Below are 21,737 nucleotides of genomic sequence, written 5' to 3'. Positions count from 1 at the left end.
GGAAAAATAGTTAATATATAAAAAATGTTGATAGCTTCTATTTTAATGGAAAGATTTAATAAATATAATTTCATGTACATGGAGGAAGAAGGACTATGAATTCCAAGGCAGGCCAGGCCTGTCAGGAGCAGCATCACTTCTAATCCTGCCCAAGCAGACAACGTGATTGTATATCCTCATTAATGCTATAATTGGTATCTGGAATCTGTTCAAAAATGCCGATTTACTTTGTAACAGAGGATTATGGCTGAATTTGGAGTTCTTTATGGTCTGCAGATGCTTGTGAAATTCAAATATAAAAACTGTCAGTTAAACATCTCATGAAAAGCCGTACCTTATACTAATCCAAAGGAACATGAACAAGTGCTTGAGGGGATGAAAACCCACAATGTGTTTCGGTAGCTAACCACTTACAGAAACATTAACATTCCTGGACAGGGTTGCTCACTGAGTTTCTAAAGTAACTTAGGAGCTATCAGGATTCAGTTCTTAACAGACTTCAACACAGTAGGGGGAAAATTGTCAGTCACAAGCCTCCAGTATTTATGAATTATTAATGTTGGCTTTCTGGGTATTTTTTTTTCCAGTTTTGCTTTTGTGTGCGTGTTCAGCTGAGTAATTCAATAGACTGATGGAGACATGAATAGATATGCTAACTAGCACCAGGGTTAACCTTTAAAGTTCGTTAAAGCTGTCAGCTTTCAATGAAATATTTTCACGTTCCTTTTTTTTTCTGTGAACTGGAATATAAACATTATTTGTACACTGGGATCAGAGGTGCTTAGGAGAAAAGGAGACTCCACCCTGGCATCAATTATTTTTTTTAAACCAAGACACCACTAACGGATTCATCAAGAAACGCATCTTTAAAAACATTTCTCACTTACAAATCATGCCACCAGAATATATTCAAGGCCTACCTTTATTACAGTATTTTTTCAACTGAAAAAAAAAAAAAGTGATGGCATGTCCCTATTGCTACAAAAACACTGGAAAAAAGGGATAAGATTTAGAGAAGAAATATGGAAAGCTAAGCAGTGTGCTACATCAGTGTGTGGGTTGCAAAAGGAACAAAAAGTACATCTTACGATTGTGGTAAAGATGACATATAAAGCTGGTAACCACCTTTTGTCTAAACAGAGATTCTTTGGAAAAACAGGGAAATAAGGAGGCTCCTAATTAAACCAATTATGAAGTTTTCAAAATCTTCAAGGATTTTGTATCTACATATACTTGCTAAACAAGCCTAAATAATAAAACTCATAATAGAAACCTTCCTGCTTCACAATCTTTCCTGCTACTCTTTAACCATAAAGTACTTCACTGTCTCTTGCTATGGAATCGTCTGTCGCCTGACACACACCCGGGCTATTCCACTGCCGTGTCTAATGACTGCACATTTCTAAGTCCTCCTTTCATCTCAATCTCTATCAAAACAAGAAATAAGGCAATGTGAAATGAAATAGGAAGACATGCTGCTTTTGAAAGTCTTTAACTGCCCACCAGTTTGCAACAATTCCATTATTAAAGATACAGAATAAGAAAGCTGCCCATTCTTGATGTGTAACAATAAAGATGTAGTAAACCTAATAACCTTATTCTAAAGGGAGCTCTAGTCTTCAATTTTTTTTTTTCCATCACATTCCTTTGAGGTCAGCAAGACAGATAAGAGAATGGTCTGATCAGCTTCATAAAAGTAAAGAAAAAAATTGAAGCAAAGACAATTTGGATTACTTGCCATCGTCCCAATGCTCTTAGAAATACTTCAGCTTAACCCTTTAATCCTTTATCAGATCAAGGACAACTAGCCCCACATCTAATGTTCAAAGTAATTTTTGTCCACCAATAGATGCTCCAAATTAGGGGCCCTAAAATATGGCCCAGACCCCATCTCTTCTTTCTCGGTATCTATGCCTTTAAAACTGCTCTCTCTCACCAGGATTGAAAAAAAAAATGAGCTCTCGGAGTTTATTATTTATTCTTCCTCCTTTCCTTCAAAACAATTTTTTCTTTTCTGATACCTCTCTTTTATTATTATTTATAATATAGAGGCATATATCGGAGACAGTATTTTAAATTATTAATGCACTTTATTTGTTTTGCATTTCCAAGTACATGTCCTAGAGCATCCATATGCTTGGGGAGATGTGTTGGGGAAAGAAATATAAAAATAAAGACTGATGTAATATTCAGCATCTGACATATAAAATAGGATATAACAGAAAGTCAATAAGCTTAAGAGCCATGTATTTTTTAGAGAGAAAGGATTTCCCAAATGCTTTTATTTACTCTTTTAGGACATCAACAGCCAATCCTGAAGGACCCACGGCCATTGAGTTCTTCTTAGAGCTAAGAAAATTTTATTTCCCCCCAAGAAGGCAATGGCAGGAAAGCTCTTGCTCAATTGTAGGAAAACAAAATGCAGGTAAAGAAAAATAAAAGATTCCCCATTTCTGGCTTGGTGAATTACAGAGAGCAGAAAGGGAAGAAAGAAATGAAGATTCAAATGTACAGTCTTGGGTGTCCCGATTTTCCCCTCAGACTTTTGCCCAGAGGGTGATTTGTGCTGAATAAGCAAAGAAATCTCAAAGAAAGGTGGCTCTTGCCCCTTCTTCTCCATTTGGGATTGAAGGAGGAGATGACTATGAGGAGGGCCTCACACCAACATAAAGCCACTCAACCCAACTAAGAAAGCAACCCATGTTGCTAAACAGAGGTTGATCTGGGTTAAAACTTCTCCCTCTCCTTCAAGGTCTGTGGGTTGTGGGTGTCTGAGTTGCAAGTCAGCCACCCTCACATGGAGCTTGCTGTCCTGGGCAAGATGACACCACAGGAGAAGGTGGAACTGAGCAGACTGGTCCAAGGGCTGGGTGGGAGGCATGGCAGAGAACACTCGAGAGCCAGAAAAGGACAGGGACCCCTCCAACCCACTAACATGGAGACACCTCATATACCCAGGTGCCATCCTGGAAAGCAAAATAAGGAGAGACAGGACTTAAGTAATTCTACCTAATAGGAGTGGAACAAGACCTAAAGAAGCAGCTTCAATGTTTTGATCGGACCAAAGTAGGTATTATATTACATTTTCCCCACACTCCAGAAGAGTTTCAGAGTTAGCTCCTCAGGTGATTCTTCTGCACATTAAGTTTAAGAACCATTACCCAACTTTCTAGCTATCCTTGCAAAAATAAAAACTATGTGAATCTCTGGATTAATTGATCATGAGAAGAGCAGATATTCTTGGTACTTGAGTTAGAAATTTCTCCCTAGGGCCCTCCTGGCAAAAATCCCATGCAATGTTCTTAGTAGTTACCTTTCAGGAGACACACAGATGGGCTTCTTGAGGTTCTTCAAGAATGTTCTTCGTGCAATGCTGATGACACCTCAACAAAAAACAATTTGTTATACATAAGCTAATGCCGAAATAACACTCGACAGCCAAGGGATTCAGCTTACTGATTGAGCCTGGTTGAGAGGTAAGCTTTCAAATAGCTGGCAGAATTGATGAAACACATACACTTTAAGCAAACTTCCCTTCACAAAGGTTGTTTCAGCTTGATTTTTGCTAAATGGTGGGTTGGCCCCAAGCTAAAAGGGTGCTCATTGTGGGGCTAGTTTATGTCACTTTTTAAATAGGCGTGTATCTAGGCAAACAATAGAGATTAGTTTGGTATCTTTTTATAAAGATGGAGTCATTTAGTAAGAGCTAACAATGCTGTATAAGTTTGGTACAGCTGACTTAACAAAGTACCATAGACTGGGTAACTTAATGAACAATCATTTATTTTCTCACAATTCTGGAGCCTGGAAGTCTGAGAACAAGGTGTCAGCAGGGTTCGTTTCATCGGAACCCCTCTTCTTGGCTTGTGGATGGCCCTCTCCTTCCTCTCTTTTTCCTTGGCCTTCCTTCGGTGCACGTCTGTGTCCTAATCTCCTATACAGAAAGTGGTCATACTGCATCAGGGCCCACTCATAAGACCTCATTTTACCTTAATTAGCTCTTTAATTATCCTATCTTCAAATACAGTCACATTCTGAGACACTGGAGATTAGGACTTCAGCATGTCAATTTTAGGGGACACAGTTCAGCCCAAAACAAACGTCTAAGTAGGAGATCATATGGCTGACCATAGAGATAGGTTCAGGAGTGAACACATTCCTCAAAGTCACACCACCAAGATTCTGTTTCTCTGGGGAAAATGAGGTTCTCCTCATCCATGGGGATTACTGGCTATGGGAATATAGCCAGGAGTCGGTCAAATGCCCATTCCTGTGCCTAAGGTGGGCTGGAGCCCCTCCACCTGAAACACATGAACTGTGTGGGGAGGTATGGCACACAGTCAAGCATGTTCATGGCTCAGAGTTACCAGCAGAATGTTCAAGTGGGCAAATGAATCTAGGCTCTGCTCCAGTCTCCAGGCCAGGTGCCCCAATCTAGGGCATCTGCCTGGAGGGATCATCCTTTGTAAATTCACAGAGAATCACTGTATGCAGTAACAACTCTGGTATTCTTGTCAGGAGGTTAGGGATGTTTGCTAGGCAGGCAAAACTACCAGAGGTCCACTACTCCTTTCCAGAATGCTTCCATCCCAGTCCCATATTCTTTTCTACATTTTCTTATATGTACTTTCTATGTTTTCTATGGTCCCCAGGTCCATGAACTTTGGTTCACTAAATGCACATATCTATGTTAAACTCTCCAGAGCTCTTGTGTCTGGAGTTGTGTCCCATGTTCCCAGGCCCATGTGGTCATTCCCCATCAAGCCTGAGGCTACTCCCGTCATCACTCTCAGATCTTTCACATCTCATACATCTCTCACACGCAACTCCCTATACTAAAGAGTCTTTCAATCTCCACCTCAATCCTATCCCTCAGTGCCTGAGGAGGCCTAGCTGCTATGTGCATCTACCTTTCAGGTTCAATGTGTGTGCTTGTCTGTATGTGTAGGAATACTTTTTCTTTTTTTTCCTTATTGTAACAGAATTTGATCAAAGAAGTAGAACTGGTATGAGTGGTCTCAGATAAGGAATTTCTTGTAGTGGTTACACTGTAGGTAATTGTGGGAACTGAAGAAGCAGTCTGTGCAATTTCCATAGATCAGCCAGGTTGCAGTAGGGCAGGAAGCTGGATGAAAATAAGAGCAAGAACAAACTGGAACCTGGGAGATCACACTGGAACTTGCATCTGCTTTGCACCACTTCAACCGTGTTGCCACGGATGATCTGCAGGAAGAGCTGCACGCTTCATTAAGGAGCAACACGCATATGGGACCCAGAGTTCACAGAACCTGAAGGAGTAGCTCTGCTGGGAGGTGCAGGTGGATGGGTGTGGGTCCTGCCCCACAACAACGAGGTGAGCTTGCAGAAGAGTTACAGCATGCATGAGCTGCCTCCGTGCCTGGCATCCTGTGCCAACCTTCCAAAAATAACAAGATGGCTGTGGCTTGGCTTTGGCCTTCCAAAACTTGTGTGAATTTTTCTAGTGGCCAACTTTAACCAGGTACCAAATAGGAAAGAGTATCCTGGGACATGTAGTTCCAGGTAGCTACGTTCACACAATACAAGTCACCAGACTTAATACATCTAAAATTATTAATTCACTTATAAAGCCGTTGTCCACTTTTTAAACTGCACTATACTTAAGTCCATATTAAGACTCTTCTAAGAGGCTAGGCATTGTGGCTCACGCCTGTAATCCCAGCACTTTGGGAGGCTGCGGCAGGCGGATCACAAGGTCAGGAGATCGAGACCACCCCGGCCAACATAGTGAAACCCTGTCTCTACTAAAAATACAAAAATTAGCTGAGTGTGGTGGCATGTGCCTATAATCCCGTCTACTAGGGAGGCTGAGGCATGAGAATCACTTGAACCCAGGAGGCAGTGGTTGCAGTGAGCCAAGGTCACACCACTGCACTCCAGCCTGGTGACAGAGTGAGACTCCGTCTCAAAAAAAAAAAAAAAAAAAAAAAAAACTCTTCTCAGAAAGATGCACCCCACATTAAACTGTATAAACCATGGCTGATAATTAAATATAGGCCAATATCTTCAGCAGGAAATGACCATGGAAAGATTATGTTGAAAGATAGTCATTTCTGAGCCTTAATATGTCATATTTTGTGCATTTGCCCCAGTTTATATAATGATTTTACATAAATTACTACTCAAGCATCTAGTTGTCCCCCAGATTCTGTAGGGTGCAAGCCCTGCTGACCCAATATGTAACAATATGTAATAGCTCACAGGGCTCTGAGTCCTACTCTCTTGGGTCTCCTGTCAGTTTTATTTTTACTAAAAGTTTTGGAAACCTTAAAACGTCAAATTGAGGCTTTTTCCGCATTGTAAGTCACCAACAGTAGAGATTCCTGATATGTAAATATAGGGGATTGATGAAGTATATTTTCATTTCATCTATATAATGGAGAACTATTTTGCTATTACAGCTGATATTGTAGAAAAGCATATTTAATTACTCAGTACTATGTTAATTAAAATGAAGCAAGTTACATAAGAAGATAGTCTCATTTTTGGAATCCATAGCCCATATATGTGATAGAATTGTCCACATGGAGATAGGCCAACTCTAGGTGCTTGGCTGTAATATTTGTTGCTGGCAGCAGGGATTCATATGAAGGAGAGACATTAAGTACATATAGGATATGAACTAACTTAGGAACTTGGTTTGTCTTTTATCCTTCCACTCTATTTGGCTTTAGAAACTTCAAGTGCTGCAAGATGCGTAAAGTTTATCTGGATTATCTTGTCATTTGGAGCACTCAAGTGTCTGCTTCAATATGCCTTCGAATCACGATTGCCAAATGAGAGCGATACTTTGTGCTTCTCACATAAGCTTCTTACCAAGGATCCCAAAGCACCAGCAAAATGTTAGTTTTGCCTCCCATTGCTTCTCTGAAGAAACTCAGGAAAAAGCCTGGGGCAATTTGACTCATAAAACTTACCAATTAATCCATAGATAAACTGTCAAGGGCATGCTTTTACAAATAGATGTGGCTATTCCCAGAGTCCATTCTCCCAAAAGATGTGAATCCCACAGAGTTATAAAAAGGATATGGAAATTAATAAAACCTGCATCCTCAGTCTAACAAGTACAGATATACATAGAAGAATATTACGTGTATCTGAAAAAATACCAAACTTCTTGGCCTCCTATGGAACACACAGGACTTTCTTTTTCTTTCTGTATCTTTGTGCTGGCCTTTCAACTTTTAAAATCAAATAACGATCGGTTACTATGTAAACTGATCATAGGAATGCAACTAGAGATAAAATTTTTTTTTAAATATAGGTCTGTAGCCATGTGATGCTGATTTACATTGGCTTTTGTGATTTCTGGGTGGAAGCTACTCTTTTTAGCCCCCATCTTCCTTTTACCAGCATAAGGCATCCACACGGTACACGTCTTACCCAAGCTGGTTCCATAATCAGCGTCAGCAACTGACACAAAGACCATGGTCTCCTCACCTCACTTCATCCTCCTATATACCAAACTATTTTTTTCTCCATTATTTTAATTCCAACATTATGATGAGGTCGCACAGGTCTCATAACTATAAACTTATTTTATGTCAAAATCCAGGATGTTTTGAAAGAATGAATCATCTTCATTAATAGGCCAATATTTTAAAGCCATTTATGTGGTAATTGCTGAAATGTATCTATTTTTGGTTAATTTTGGCTTCCTTGAAAAAATTTTCTTTCAATGTTTGTTTATTCATATGAACAATTTTAAGAGCCTAGGAGTTCTAAAAAGCCAAGAGTTACTAACTATTCTCTGGACGTTGTTAAGAGACCTAGCCACTAATTTAGTGAAATAAGTTAGAATAGGACTTACACATACATGAATGAATGTGGATTATATTTTAAAAACTGGGATTTTTGCCCCCGAGAATGTGGAATTTTTGGTTTTATTTTTATACCACACATTTAACTTTGAAATAAATAGGTTGCTACATACCATAGTAATTGTGGATGGACAGGGGTCACCAGGAAACAATAAAACTGTCAACACGAACTAATGACAACTGAGCACAGGGTAGCAAATAGGACATGAGTGTTTTATGAGAAAAGGTCAGGAGGTTCAAGTCACAGGGAAGAAAGATGGGTTATGCCATCCAAACCAAACGCACTTTACAAGTTAATTAGGCTTCTAGAACTTGTTCCAGATGGCGAAGAAATAGCATGGGAGACAGATATACACCAGCAATAGAGGAGTCAGGGATGAAACACAAAGCAAAGTCTGGTATTGAGACTGGGGAACAGGTAGACTTGGGACTTGGGACAGTAAAAAGAGATCAGGGCAACACAAAGCCAGAGATGAGGGGCTGAGCGATCCCATGGAGGATCGTGAAGTGGGAAAATAACAGTGGCCTCAGGGCAAGGCATGTAGCTACAGGGCATGCAGTCAGCAGTCTTCGCTGGCTCTTTTTTTTTTTTATACAGGGTCTCACTCCATCACCCAGGCTGGAATGCAGTGGCACAATTATGGTTCATTGTAGCCTCAACCTCCCAGGCTCAGGTGATCCTCCCACCTAAGCCTCCTGAGTAGCTGGGACTATAGGCACAGGCCACCAGGCTGAGCTCATTTTTGTATTTTTGGTAGAGGCAGGGTTTCGCCATGTTGTCCAGACTGGTCTCCAACTTGTGAGTTCTAGTGATCCGCCCACCTTGGCCTCCCAAAGTGCTGAGATTACAGGTATGAACCACCATGCCCAGCCTCTACCAGCTCTTTATGACCACATAGGACAGATGTAGACAACAGCTAAACCTCAGAAGCAGATGTGGTGCTGTGCAGCAGGATTTCCAAGCTAAACTAAGAGGTGTTGAGTCAAAAATGATGCATGTATGTTCTCTCTGTGTCTCAATCTGCTGACCCTTAAACACTTACTGTAAATTTTTTAAGGATCTCATGAAGTCAGATTAGTTACATACAAACACACACACACAGACACACACACACACAGAATCCCAAATATTTATTATAACAATATGCATCCTATATACACTAAATTATAAAATGATCAATTGCAAATATTTCTAAACCATGTGCTGTGACTTGTCACTGCAGTGTGAGGCGGGCCTGGGACTAGGGTGAGATGAGCAAGACACTCCAGGCACAAAATTTAAGGGAGCATAAAAAATCTCAGTGACGGAGAGATAACATTTTCATGAAATACTTTTAAAAGATCAAAATTAATTTTTCCATGATGGGCAAAATATCAACATTTTGATATCTATTTATCAAAAAGATTTTAGAGTCTCCATAAATTTTTCACTCAAGAGCCAAGTGCCTCACTGAACTTACCCCGGAGTGAAGTGTTTGATAATAGGATAGGGCATGCTTAACAGTCCTCAGTCTTTCTTAGTCTCTCTTTCTGTGAAGCCTCCAGCATTTCTGCAAAGCTGCAACAGTTGTAGGGGCAGACTTTACACAGTCTTAGGTGCAAGAGTCCCCTCCAAACTCCAGTCCTCTGCTGCTCTGAGTCCCACCGATCTAATGCCCTTGTTCTAGAGATAGAGCTGACATTATAAGAGTCTGCTGACTTCACGTCACCTAAGTCCTATGTTTTCCCACAGGACCAGAAGTTCCAAGGCAACTGAGACCCTCTATCTTCACTTTCATGATATCGCACATACATGTTCCCAATAAATATTTGTTAAGTAAATGAGGAACTCTTCCTTAGATTATACTCAGAGGTGAACCAAATCAGAGACAAAGCAACTCACAAAATAAAAGAAAAAGGTAATGGCAGTTGACAAAATGAATTAGCAGAGTTGCTTAAACTATGATTTAAAGAATTTGGATTTAGAAAGATCCCAGTGGCTTAAAAAATAAATCAGCAAATGCATGTGTGACACATGTGTCCAGAGCAGGAGCGCTTTGCCTAAGGTCTGGTACAGAAATGGCTTTGAAAGGACAGAATCCTTGAAATTGATTGCAAACTGAATGTACACATTTGAGAGAGATGAGGGATTGAAGGCTCATGTATTTTTCAAAGTTTTCTTCAGATTTGGTGAAAAATCACTGTGCTAAAGATTATTATAAATGGCAAAACTCATCCCAGATGGGGCTCAGTAAAACATTTTCTATAAAAGTACTACTAATTATGGTACATTCAAGTTGAACCTGGTGGGCTTCTCACCCATCTACGGAAGTTTTTAGTGGCTCCAGTGACATTGCTCTTTAAGTTCTGTTACTACCATGAGAACCAAGTATACCTCTCTCCATAAATGTTCTCAAGTCAATTATTCAGCATGTGCTTGACAGCCTGGAGCCCTGCCCAAGACAGATAGAAAAATCACATAGAGTATCCCAACATTAAAGCACTTTACAAGCAGCCCTCATCTCTGGTCATTTGGCAACTTCACCAGCATTAGGGGAAGAAAATGCCTGTGTGTGACCTCTGACTGCGTTTTCTTCACCTGTTAGTGCTCTCTTCTCCTCACTCTGCTATCCCCTTTGCCCCTGAAATTCCTACCCACCGAGTGCTACAAATGTTCATAAGTACAGAAAACTTAATAATTCTAAGGATTGGCAGGAAACTTTGAATCATCTAACCCAGAGGTTTCCACACAGAACCAGGGGATTAGAGGAATGTCAAAGGAGTCAGGTTTTATTTCCCACCCTCACTCCTGCCTCCTCTCACATACACAGCAGTATCTGTGTTCTATATAATATTTAATTGGGAAAAAATAGTTTCAATTATAAAGGATACACTCATTTTGCAGAGGAAGAGGCAGCATTCAGCCATTCTACAACTCAGGACTCTTTTGGTAGCAATGAGAGGAATGTAAGTCAAACTGCCTTGAGGGGAACAAGTGGAGGGATTTACTAGCTTATTAATGAAAACTAGAGGGCCCCCAAGAATCACTGGCTTCAGGCAAGGCTGGATCGGGGACTCGCAAAGGGTTCTTAGTACTGAATCTCTCTCCATCTTGTGGTTCGGTTTTCTCTGCATTGGCTTCATTCTTGGTCTGACCTTTCTCTGTGGTTCCAAGACAGCTGAAGCAAGCCCCAGATATTCATCCTCTCACCTTAGCAGCTTCAGCAAACAGAGATCCTACCTGCACAATAGTTCCAGATTAAGTCCTGAAATGGAACCTCATTGTCCAGGGCTCTGTCATATGTGCATTCTTGAGCCAATCATTGTGAGCATGGAACATACTGATTGGCCAGACCTGAGTAACATGCCCACTGGAGCTGGAGCTGAAGATCAGCTCCACCTGAACTGTGAGAAATAAATGTGAAGGATGAGTGTTTTCTCAGAGTAAAGTCAGGGTGCGGTTAGCAAAGACTATGAAACTGAGTGGTTTGAATAAACAAGTATACAAGAACTGGACCACACTGCAAATGGGAAGGCTGAGTGATATGCCCAAGTTCAAATATAAGTCAGGAGTGACAGAAACAAGACAAAACCCTGTATTTCTTTATTTCCAATCCAGGTGAGTGTATGAGTTTGTTAGGACTGCCATAACAAAGTACGACAGGCTGTGTGGCTTAAACAACAGAAATTTATTTTCCCACAGTTCTGGAGGCCATATATCTGACATGATGGTATTGGCAGGGCTGGTTTCTTCAGGAGCCTCTCTCCTTGGCCTGTAGACAGCCATCTTATCCCTGTGTCTTCACATGGTCTTCCCTCTATGTCTCTGTCCTAATTTCTTCTTCTTAGATGGACACCAGTCACATTGGATTAGAGCCCAAATTGTACGGCCTAATTTTAACTTAATCACCTCTTTAAAGGTCCTATCTTCAAATATGGTCACATTCTGAAGAACTAGGAGACTTCAGCATATGAATTTGAGAGAAACACAATTCAACACGTAATGGTGGATTTTATTACACCAAGAGGGTAGTTTATGTAAATGAGTAAACATAAACACACAGAAAGAGGCCATGCACACAGATAAGGGTACGAATGCATACACTGCCCTGGCAATATGTGCACGGAGGAACATACATGTGCCGTCCAGATACCTCGGTGCATACACATACCCCAAAGATAACTATAATGGGTCAACTGCCATTTTCCCTCTCAAATTTCACAAATTAAAGATTATATAAACCCAACTTGCAACAAATCTAACATTTTTTCTAAGTAAACTACTTTACAAAGTAGCAAGTTCTTATATTAAATTTTTATTAAATAAGATAAATTTTTATACCATTTATACAAATGTCAGTTTCAACATTATCTTTTTCACACTCCTTATGCACAGGGCAATAAGGAATGGAAAGTACAGAGATTAATTTAGGTAACAATTACCATAATTCACAATTGCATTAGCGCCTATTAAGGTTCATTGTTCTGTGGAAATTTTAATGATACATTCCTGAGTGAATAAAAGCAGAAGATGATTGGAAATAAAATTGTTTCTATGTATGCTGACAGGACTGCTGAGTGTAATTATACATTTTGGAGGCGACCTGTTTGGAGTTTACTCCATAATTTTATGTAAATGTTAAATAACTTCACGTGTTCTTCCTCCCAGGTTAAATGCTAATTTGTGTTATTTCAACAAGGGGAGTGCTTCAGGGTTATTAACAGACTTACTCTGCTGTTGAAGCCAAAGTAGCTCCACATTCTTTGAAACGATAGAGCTGTCTTTTAATTTTTCTTCATTTTACGTCTTATTAGTGCACTAGCAAACTTTTAGTTCTGAAAACAGCTCCCCATTCTTAAAATTGGTAGCAAAAACCCCAAAAGTGAGAATTTTTTCTCCTAAATACAATCAAGCTCATTCACCACGCTGGTTTGCACTGACTGCTTCCATCCAAAAGAAAACAGATAGATAGAAGACCTTGAAATGCTCTTCGGTACAACAATTTTAATATATGTAGATACAGATGGCTCAATATGTCTCCCAGTTCCTAGAGACTAAAATGAAGCCAGCACATAGTAGGTGTTCTTAAGTATGCATTGACTATATGTAGGAAACCCCTCCATCTTTCCAAACCCTCATTAAACAAGTGAGAATTAAACCTGCTGAAGCACAGTAGACCTGCTTTGTTTCTGCAGAAATGTTCACTCTTATTATCCACATGTATATTTCCCCAAGTCAACAAGGAACCAGAACAGGCATAAATGGAGAAGGAAGAGGACAGAAAAAACAACACATCCATTTAAGAGAGATGAAAAACTAATTATAATTTCTTCTAAAATTTCATTATCACATTGTCACTAAAATTTCATTATCGTTATCATCAATGCATTGTAGAAATTGCACTGATGCCTTTTCCCACATTATGTGTAAACATAACTATATTGTTCAACATTGGGATCATCTAGACTGATTGGTTTTATTCGTTTGCACAATTTTTAGTCTCATAAATCTCTGGAGATCAATATCCTACACTTCACTATTGCTTGGTCATATCAAATTCTTTTTCTTTCAGATATCTGTCAAATACCTAAGGTGTCAGTGAGAGAATGTTGATTTTTCTATCGGTATAACAGTTTGTCAGGTCAAAGCCCCACTTTGAAAAACATTCCCCAAATAGAATATCATCATGAATGTCGTCATCAAAATCACAATCAACAAACATTAACTGACTTCCTCCATAAGGCAAAGGCTTTATTCCAAAAGGAGCTTAAGTCTAGTTGGTAGAAACCATAAGCCATAGTAGGTCTATAGTTGTCCAAATTGCATAGGTTGCCTAAATTGCATTTAAGTTCTCTACTTGCATTCTACTTTCCTTTGTGAGATCCTATTTCTCCAATATCGCCTTCTCTGTTCTTTCTATTCCAAATGTGCTTATGCCTCCTGTTCTACTAATGCAAAACATGTTTCATAGATAGTTTCCTCTATCTCAAGTTTTGCCAACTTTATCCCAGTTTCACAAACACATATACAGAGATGTCACATGTAGTGATAACATGGCCTAGAGTAAGATAAAACATAAGCCAATAGTGGATAAATTTTAAAACAAGGCACTATTTTGGTGATTCAGATAACAGATGTCAACTCAGAATATATAGTGACACATATCAGGAGGCAACTGCTGCTGAGAATTTAGAAACTACAAATAACTATTGAATCATTTCCCAAACAACTCACCATGCTAAGGGAAAAATCAAAAATAGAAGTACATTCAGTACTTCAGCTTGTCTCCAAAGTTAGGGGTATTGATATATTTTTATTCTTAAACACTCTTTTACTAATAAGAGTTAAGTCTATACTTCCTCGCTACGAGAACTAAAGGTGTCCTTGTCAATATCTGTCTTCTTACACAGTTATATTTTCCAATAAAGTACTTAAATTCTTGAAAATGTAATGTCAAGTTATTTTTTAATATATCTGTCTTTCTCACTAGAACCAAGCTGAATGGCAGCAGGAACTGTATCTTATTTATCACTGTATCTTCAGGACTAGAAGAGTCTCTGGCATAGAGCAGTTGCTTGATAATTTTTTTTGAAAGAGTAACTGAAGTGTGCGTGGTATTTGGTGGCAAGAGGGTTACTTAGATATCTGATCACCTGCAGGCATCTGGAATCACCAGCCTATAGAAGGCAGAGGTTTGGGGGATCAAGTAGTGATACCTTAGAATATTTTGGTAGAAATAAGGACCATAATGGGATTGGTTAGTTGCTTCTAAGTAAAATAGAGAAATTAGGGAAAGAAAACAATGAAGTCAGAGCTTTGAATTCCCAGCTCAAGGTCTGCATAAGGGAGCAGAATGCTTCAATGTCTACCTTTTTTTCTCCTGTAGACATAGGGCCAAGATTTCTGAAAAACAAATTCAAAGTCTGATCTTTCTGGTGGCTGAATTACAAGGCAAATTGAATTCACATTGAAGTTGGTACACTGACTAAGAGTGAGACTCTCTCTAACAATTAAAAGGGGACACATGGACAAATTCCAGTGAAGTTGGAGACCATGAATGTCTAAATTCTTCAGAGCACCTTTTGCAGATGGAAACCCTTCCTCCAAGATTAAGGTTAGTATTCCTTTGCCTAAAGATTGTAATAACTTCTTTCAAGGTAATTGCCTCGCAAAGGATTGCTAACCTTCCTGAAAATCCTCAGTGCCTCTTGTTTCTACATTTGTAACCAGATTCAAGTCTCACCAGGCCCCAGAGTGTGAGTTACAAAGTGTGAACCATGAGAGGCTGCAAGTTACATCTAAATATTGCAAGAGTTTATCAACTTATATAGACAGAAACCTGAGGAACATGCATGGAAATGGATGCTAAGGGTCTGATCAGGAGGAAAGGAATATAATATCGGACAAGGATGAAATCTTGATATAGAAACGTTAAGCCAAGATTCTGGATTCCATGTGTCCGTTTGAGTGGCTCTAAGAATTTGCTTGGTTAATTGACTAAAATCTGGTGGCATAGACTAAATCCAGGTGAAATGCCAGAACTCCACTGGTATGTTGCAGAAGGTCTACAGGGCCCAGGGAAATTGAAATGCTAGAGTAGGTTTCTCATCAAAGAACCACTCACCTACCCACTAAACTACATCCAAGAAGAGTCCAAAAGACCCTTTACCAAGGCAGTGAGAAATATAATTGTAAAGGGAGTCACAGCATCCTGAAAGGGATCCTCAGTGAAGCTCCTCTCTGTACACCAGTAATGACAGTTAGAACAGTTGCAACAGAACTAAAGCTTCCAGAATCCAATTGGATGCTGGGTTGCAGGGTGGTTAGAGCTATAGGCAGTGAGCTGAGGCAGGAATCAGATGGCTTTACCCATGGAGATTTTTGTTGCTGGCTAATTTACTATATATTCTTAGAACTGGTTTGATTAAGAAAAAAAGCCGTTGGCATGGTGACTGGAAGTCTAACAACAATCACCACAATAGATATCTGCAGCCCTGAAACCAATTTTCAGGCTTGAATTTCTTTTACTTTTCTTCTTTCTTTTTTTTTTTTGAGACGGAGTCTCGCTCTGTCGCCCAGGCTGGAGTGCAGTGGCGTAATCTCAGCTCACTGCAAGCTCTGCCTCCCGGGTTCACGCCATTCTCCTGCCTCAGCCTCTCCAAGTAGCTGGGACTACAGGCGCCCGCCACCACGCCCGGCTAATTTTTTGTATTTTTAGTACAGACGGGGTTTCACCGTGGTCTCAATCTCCTGACCTCGTGATCCATCCGCCTCGGCCTCCCAAAGTGCTGGGATTACAAGCGTGAGCCACCGCGCCCGGCCTCTTCTTTCTTTCTTATTGTGTGTCTCCAAGTCCTGAGTCTACTGGGGTTATGTAGAAAAAAAGTTTTAAACATTTTTTTTGGGAAATAATTGCAAAGTTACAGCTAAATTATAAGAAAAAAAGAAGAGTTCTATACCATTTTACCCAGGTTCTCAAATTTTTAACATTTTATCATATTTGTTTTCTATATATACATATAATTATCAATATTTTTCCTTAAGCTTTGAGAATAAGTTGCATACAACATGGTCCTTTACTTCTCTAAGTACTTCAGAGTATATTCATTCACAAAGTAGATACTTCAGTGCGTACAGAGTTTATCAACGTGAACAAATTTAACATTACTAAAATTTTATCGAATCTTCTTTCTGCATGACAATTCTGTCAATTTACCCAGTAATGTCCTTTATAGCACTGTCTTCCCTGGAGTACTGGTCTACCATAAGACTGCATATCATATAGTATGTTTCTGTAGTCTCCTTTAACATTTGAAATTTTCCAGCAAATTTTTGCCTTTTAGAATACTGATTTGTTTTTTAGAAATATACTTCAGGCCATTTGTAAACCCTATTTTCTCACCTGGAACTTCTCTCTCTAGATCTTACCTATGTTCAGACTTTGAAGGGTATTTTTAGATCTAAGAGATCTGGGTCTTTAAAGTCAGTCTCGGCCAGAATCAGGCTGCAAATGCCAAAGCAAGAGATGTCAGCAATGAGTTGCAGGTCTTTGCCAAACAGAGCATCATCTGGCAGTGAAAGGAGAGCAGAAGAGGGGATTTTGAAGTGTAAGTCCTTTGATGGGGAGGGATTATGAACAAGCTGTCTTGCCAGAGAAAACAAACAAAAAGGGAGGTATCAATGCTTGTGAGGTTTCATCATATGGGAGGAAAAAGTTTTGGGCGTGGTTGATTTATTAGAATTATCATGAGACTTGAGGAGATTAATGAGGAAATGATACGATGCTTGCTTCCACCAGGGTGGGATCTTAATAATGTAGTAGTGAGAATCACAACTCTGTGAAACAGTGGGATGCTCACTCTTTTTAAAAGTACCATTGCTGGTATTCCATGGTGTAAATACTCCACCACTCTATCATTTCAATATACCAACATGACAGCACTGCTACAGAGCACTGAGAAGATGTGCGCAGTGGCTTTCAGGACCCTGCACACCAATGAATGCCAATGCTTTTTAAGCTGAGCTAATTGAATCCATTAATATGAGGATATAAAATACAGGAGCAGTCAGGTGCGGTGGCTCATGCCTGTAATCCCAGCACTTTGGGAGGCCGAGGCAGGCAGACGACCTGAGGTCAGGAGTTCGAGACCAGCCTGGCCAACATGATGAAACCCCGTCTCTACTGAAAATACAAAAATTAGCCAGGCGTAGTGGTGGGCGCCTGTAATTCCAGCTACTCGGGAGGCTGAGGCAGGGAGAATCACTTGAGCCTGGGAGGTGGAGGTTGCAGTGAACTGAGATCACGCCACTGCACTCCAGCCTAGGCAATACAGAGCAAGACTCCATCTCAAAAATAAATAAATAAATAAAATACGGGCGCGTGTGTGTGTGTGTGTGTCATATGTATGTGTGTGTGCATATGTATGTGTATGTGTGTACATATGTACACTCACATACATACACATCACAAAACAACCCTTCATGGGGAAACAACCACTGGTGTGATTCAAAACAAAACAAAAAGAGAGTGCTTTATATCACTGCAACTTCTCTCTTAAGTTATACCAAATAGAAGGCCTATCTGTACTTCAAATCTAGATGGTTTTAGAAGGTGCAGGTAGGAATAGGGACTCCTGGGAGCTGGCTTGCTCTGTATAAAACTGGGAAAATATTTTAGATTGTTGGGAGAGAGGGAGGGACCCTGGGCAAGGGGAGGAGGACGCTGGCAGCTTGGGACTACATGGGTACAAGTGAGAGGCTCAGAGCCCTCAAGGGCCAAGCAGTGCAAAAGGGACTTTCAAAGGAAATTGTCACTAAGAGACAGTATTAAATTTGGGGCCACGGGGTGTGCTCACCGCTCCCTCCTCCTCAGTCGCTCTAATAAAGGCCACTTTGCTCACTGATGCTTCTCTGTAGATGCAGATTTGCGGGGAAATTGTGGAAGTAAACTGGGTGGCTGGGTTCAGCTTTGTCAGAACTCGGAAATAGCCCTAGGAGCTTCAACAGAGTGAAAGCTGAAGCAGCACAAAAGCAGCTTAAAAACAACAACAAGGCAGCTTTGCTGTGTGTTTCCTTACCCTCGCCCCATTCTCTCCCGCTTGGTGATGGTCTTGAAGAAGGTGGCCAGGTTCCCAGGATGGGACCCTGGTCCTTGGTTCCCAAGGGAGCAGAGAAGAACCTATTCTCAAAGAATTGTGTATGTTTGTTCCAACCTGTCTGGGGGTTACCTGAAGGACTGACACAAGGCCATTGCCTTTGTTTTACCTAACTCAGAATTCATTCAGGGCAGAAAAGCTGCAGCAATGGTGTAGTCAAGATGTGGGAGGATGCAAACTTTGCCAGCGTCCTGTCCTGGGAGTGCTCCTGGCTGTAGTCAGTACTGCCTGTCTCCTGCAGCCATCTGGGGAAGCTTCCATTGAAAGTAGCCTTGTGCAAACTCCATCAAGATCTCTGCAGACAGGGGTGCCACAGAACAGCTGGGGGAGCAGGACATCCTGTTGTGAGAGCTAGTGGAGAAAGCTACTCCCTCTGTGTCCCCCTGGGATGCCACAGCTTCCCTGCTAGAGTCCTTGCTAACTTTGGCCTTTTCATCTCTTGGTGTCCACCTGCCCACATGATCCAGCCACCCCATCACTGTCCTTTCTTTCCCTTCACCACAGGGTGTCTTTATGCCACTGGCCCTCAATCTCTTAATGGTCTGGTTCTCACATCAAGGTAGTGATGTTTTCTTTTTAACTCCAAGGCACACTCAGACACTGTATTCTATTACCCATCCAAACCTCTTTTGGTCTCTGACTCAAGCTCCTCTGTCAGAATTTCAATCTTTCACCTACTTTAACTCATCCCAGGAATCACACTGATTCACTGGACTGGGATTTGCACCTACCACCCTCTCTGCTCCTCCTTGGGCAAACTCTGCTTTAACTCTGACTCGTGGGACTCAGTTGCAATCTTTTTTTTTTTTTTTTTTTTTTGAGAAAGTCTTACTCTGTCACCAGGAGGGAGTGCAGTGGCATGATCTCAGCTCATTGCAACCTCTGCCTCCCGGGTTCAAGCAATTCTCCTGTCTCAGCCTCCCGAGTAGCTGGGACTACAGGCGTGCACCACCACACCCAGCTAATTTTTTTTTGTATTTTTAGTAGAGACAGGGTTTCACCAGGCTGGCCAGGATGGTCTCGATCTTGTGATCCACCTGCTGTGCCCTGTCCTGAGTGCTGCTCTCCAGTGACCTCCGGCTGGGTGTTCCCTTCCTCCCTGAAGTCTCAGGCAAAAAGCACCCAGCTTACCCCTTCCCCTGACACAGGTGTGTTCCATCCCCTTCTCCCTCTCCATTCTCTTGCAAGAGCTAATTTCTAGCCACCTGCCAGAAGCCTGTCTCTGGCAGGTCCTGCAAGCAGGCATGTGGAAGCTGCTAGACTCCCGCTCTGTGATGTCCAGGAGCACCTGGGGAGAAGTTATCCAAAAAGGGGATGTCTGGATTTGGGAGGACACATAAAGGGGGGATCATTTCCAAAACTCCTGAGGTCAGTCTACCAAACGAAGACTGGAGACACCTGAGAGTCAGTTGCTGGCAAGCAGGACACCACAGGTGTCCAAACTTTCAGGAGCAATGAAGACAATGAAAGCAGCAGCGCAGGCCATAGTGGCCTCTGCATCCCACAACCATGGGGCACCCTGAGCGGCAGGTGTGGGGCCAGCTGCTCAGGGTGTCCTCTGCCTGCACAGTGAGACTCAGGGCTGATTCTCCCCATCTCTGGTAGCTCTTCGCCACTAGGGTCCCTTCTGTCTTAGGTGGGACAGCTCATGCACCCTCAGTCCTAAAGCAGGCTAAGTGGTCCCCACCTACTCCTTCCTCTCCCCAGAGCCTTCCCCACCCCACAGCTGTGCCACAGCTCTGGGCTGAAGCCCTGCCAGTTACCACCCCACATCTGGCCCTGGTACAACCTCAGGCCCCACTTCCACCCTGATCCTGCCTGGTGCATTGCAGATTAGAGCCTGCACTAGTTTTCAATGCAGAGGTCCTACACATATTTTATGTTTATTACTAGGTATTCAATGTTTTTGATAATGTGTTTAAATTTTATTTTCTACGTATTTATTGCTAATATGTAGAAATAAAAGTTTTATTCGTTCAACATGTGTTCTATAATATTGCTACATCCAGTATTAGTTCTAATAATTTTAGATTCCACAAGAGTTTCTAGCTACAAAATTATGTCATCTGCAGATAGTTTTCCTTTTCCTTTCAAATCTTCATCCTTTTCATTTTAGTTTTTGCACTTGGTAGGCCTTCTAATACAATATTGAATAGAAATGGTGAGAAAAAAACATACTTTCCTTCAATCTTAGAAGAAAGCATTCAATCTTTCATTATTATGATACTTACCATAGGACTTCTATGGGTGCCATTTAACAGGTTGATTAAGTTTCCTTCTATTCCTAGTTCGCTGACAATTTTTATGAGAAATGAGTTGGGTGTTTTGTCAAATGCTTTTTCTACATATAGTGATTGTATAATTCTCCTCTTTTAACCTGTTAGTGTGGTGGATTACATTAATTGATTTTCATATGTTAAATCAACCTTGTATTCTTGGACTAAAACCAATTCATTCATAAAGTATTGTACTTTTATTATACTATTGTAAGATTTGCTTTGCTAATTTTATGTAATATTATGTTAAAGATTGTTCTTTAATTCCAATAAGACATTAAAGTCTTATTCTATGAAAAGTGTCTTCAATTGAGAAGTATCATTGTAAAAGAGAAATTTTGTATTTATTGACAGTAAAAGTACTCAAAATAGGTACGAGGCAGAAATCAGGCAATTATTGTCCTTCTGATATTATGATTGTTATTCACCTAATGGCTACCAGACATATTTAACGACACTTTAAGAGTTAAATGTGTTCATTTTGAGAGCTAACTGAGCAACAGCGTAGTCATAAATACAAGCACAAATTAGATCCCTGAGGTTGAGAGGGGAGTATCCTTTTATAAGGGGATTATTCAGAGAATTAAAAGATAAATATATTAAATTTGTAAATCCTCATTTAAATAAAAATTAGCATTTTAGATTTCTCATAGAAAACTCTTGGTTCTTTGAGAACCAAGGATCTATAGAACCCAGTTTGAGAAAAGACAACTTAGAAGAATGTAAGACTTCAAGGAAAGTGCTTAACAAATAAAGATTTAAGTGAAGAAAAATAGTATAGCATATATGAATGTTTGGTTGGCTAATTAACTTATTAACCTATTATTATGGCAAAAGACCATTGAGATTTTGTTAAATAGGCTTTCTTATCTGAAACATAAATTCCAATCAAAGGAATTTGTGGCTATTTATTCCTGCATTGTCCTTAATAGGACACAGTGTTATTGATAGGAAACGGTGTTATTCT

The 21,737-nt window shown here is 40.5% G+C and overlaps 2 long non-coding RNA genes across 3 annotated transcripts in view; one reads left to right on the top strand and one right to left on the bottom strand.

Moving 5' to 3' along the window:
- Positions 1 to 269: 269 nt before the first annotated feature.
- LOC131384357 (uncharacterized) lies at positions 270 to 15,590 on the bottom strand. Of its 2 annotated transcripts, none has more exons than XR_009215132.1 (4): positions 15,468 to 15,590; positions 3,794 to 3,934; positions 3,314 to 3,383; positions 270 to 279 (listed from the first exon to the last, which is right to left on the bottom strand). It is a non-coding gene; the product is annotated as an uncharacterized LOC131384357 (long non-coding RNA). The 2 variants fall into 2 exon arrangements; XR_009215131.1 differs by having other exon boundaries at positions 15,464 to 15,584.
- A 379-nt stretch (positions 15,591 to 15,969) lies between these two features.
- LOC131384358 (uncharacterized) overlaps positions 15,970 to 21,737 on the top strand; it is a 42,534-nt gene continuing 36,766 nt past the window's right edge. The window contains exons 1-2 of the long non-coding RNA XR_009215133.1: positions 15,970 to 16,310; positions 16,761 to 16,946. This is a non-coding gene — a long non-coding RNA (uncharacterized LOC131384358). The remainder of the gene's footprint in view (positions 16,311 to 16,760; positions 16,947 to 21,737) is intronic.

This window comes from Hylobates moloch, unplaced genomic scaffold, assembly GCF_009828535.3.
Source record: "Hylobates moloch isolate HMO894 unplaced genomic scaffold, HMol_V3 SCAFFOLD_10, whole genome shotgun sequence".
In the NCBI taxonomy this organism is placed as follows: domain Eukaryota; kingdom Metazoa; phylum Chordata; class Mammalia; order Primates; family Hylobatidae; genus Hylobates; species Hylobates moloch.
This window is presented reverse-complemented; position numbering and strand designations above follow the sequence as displayed.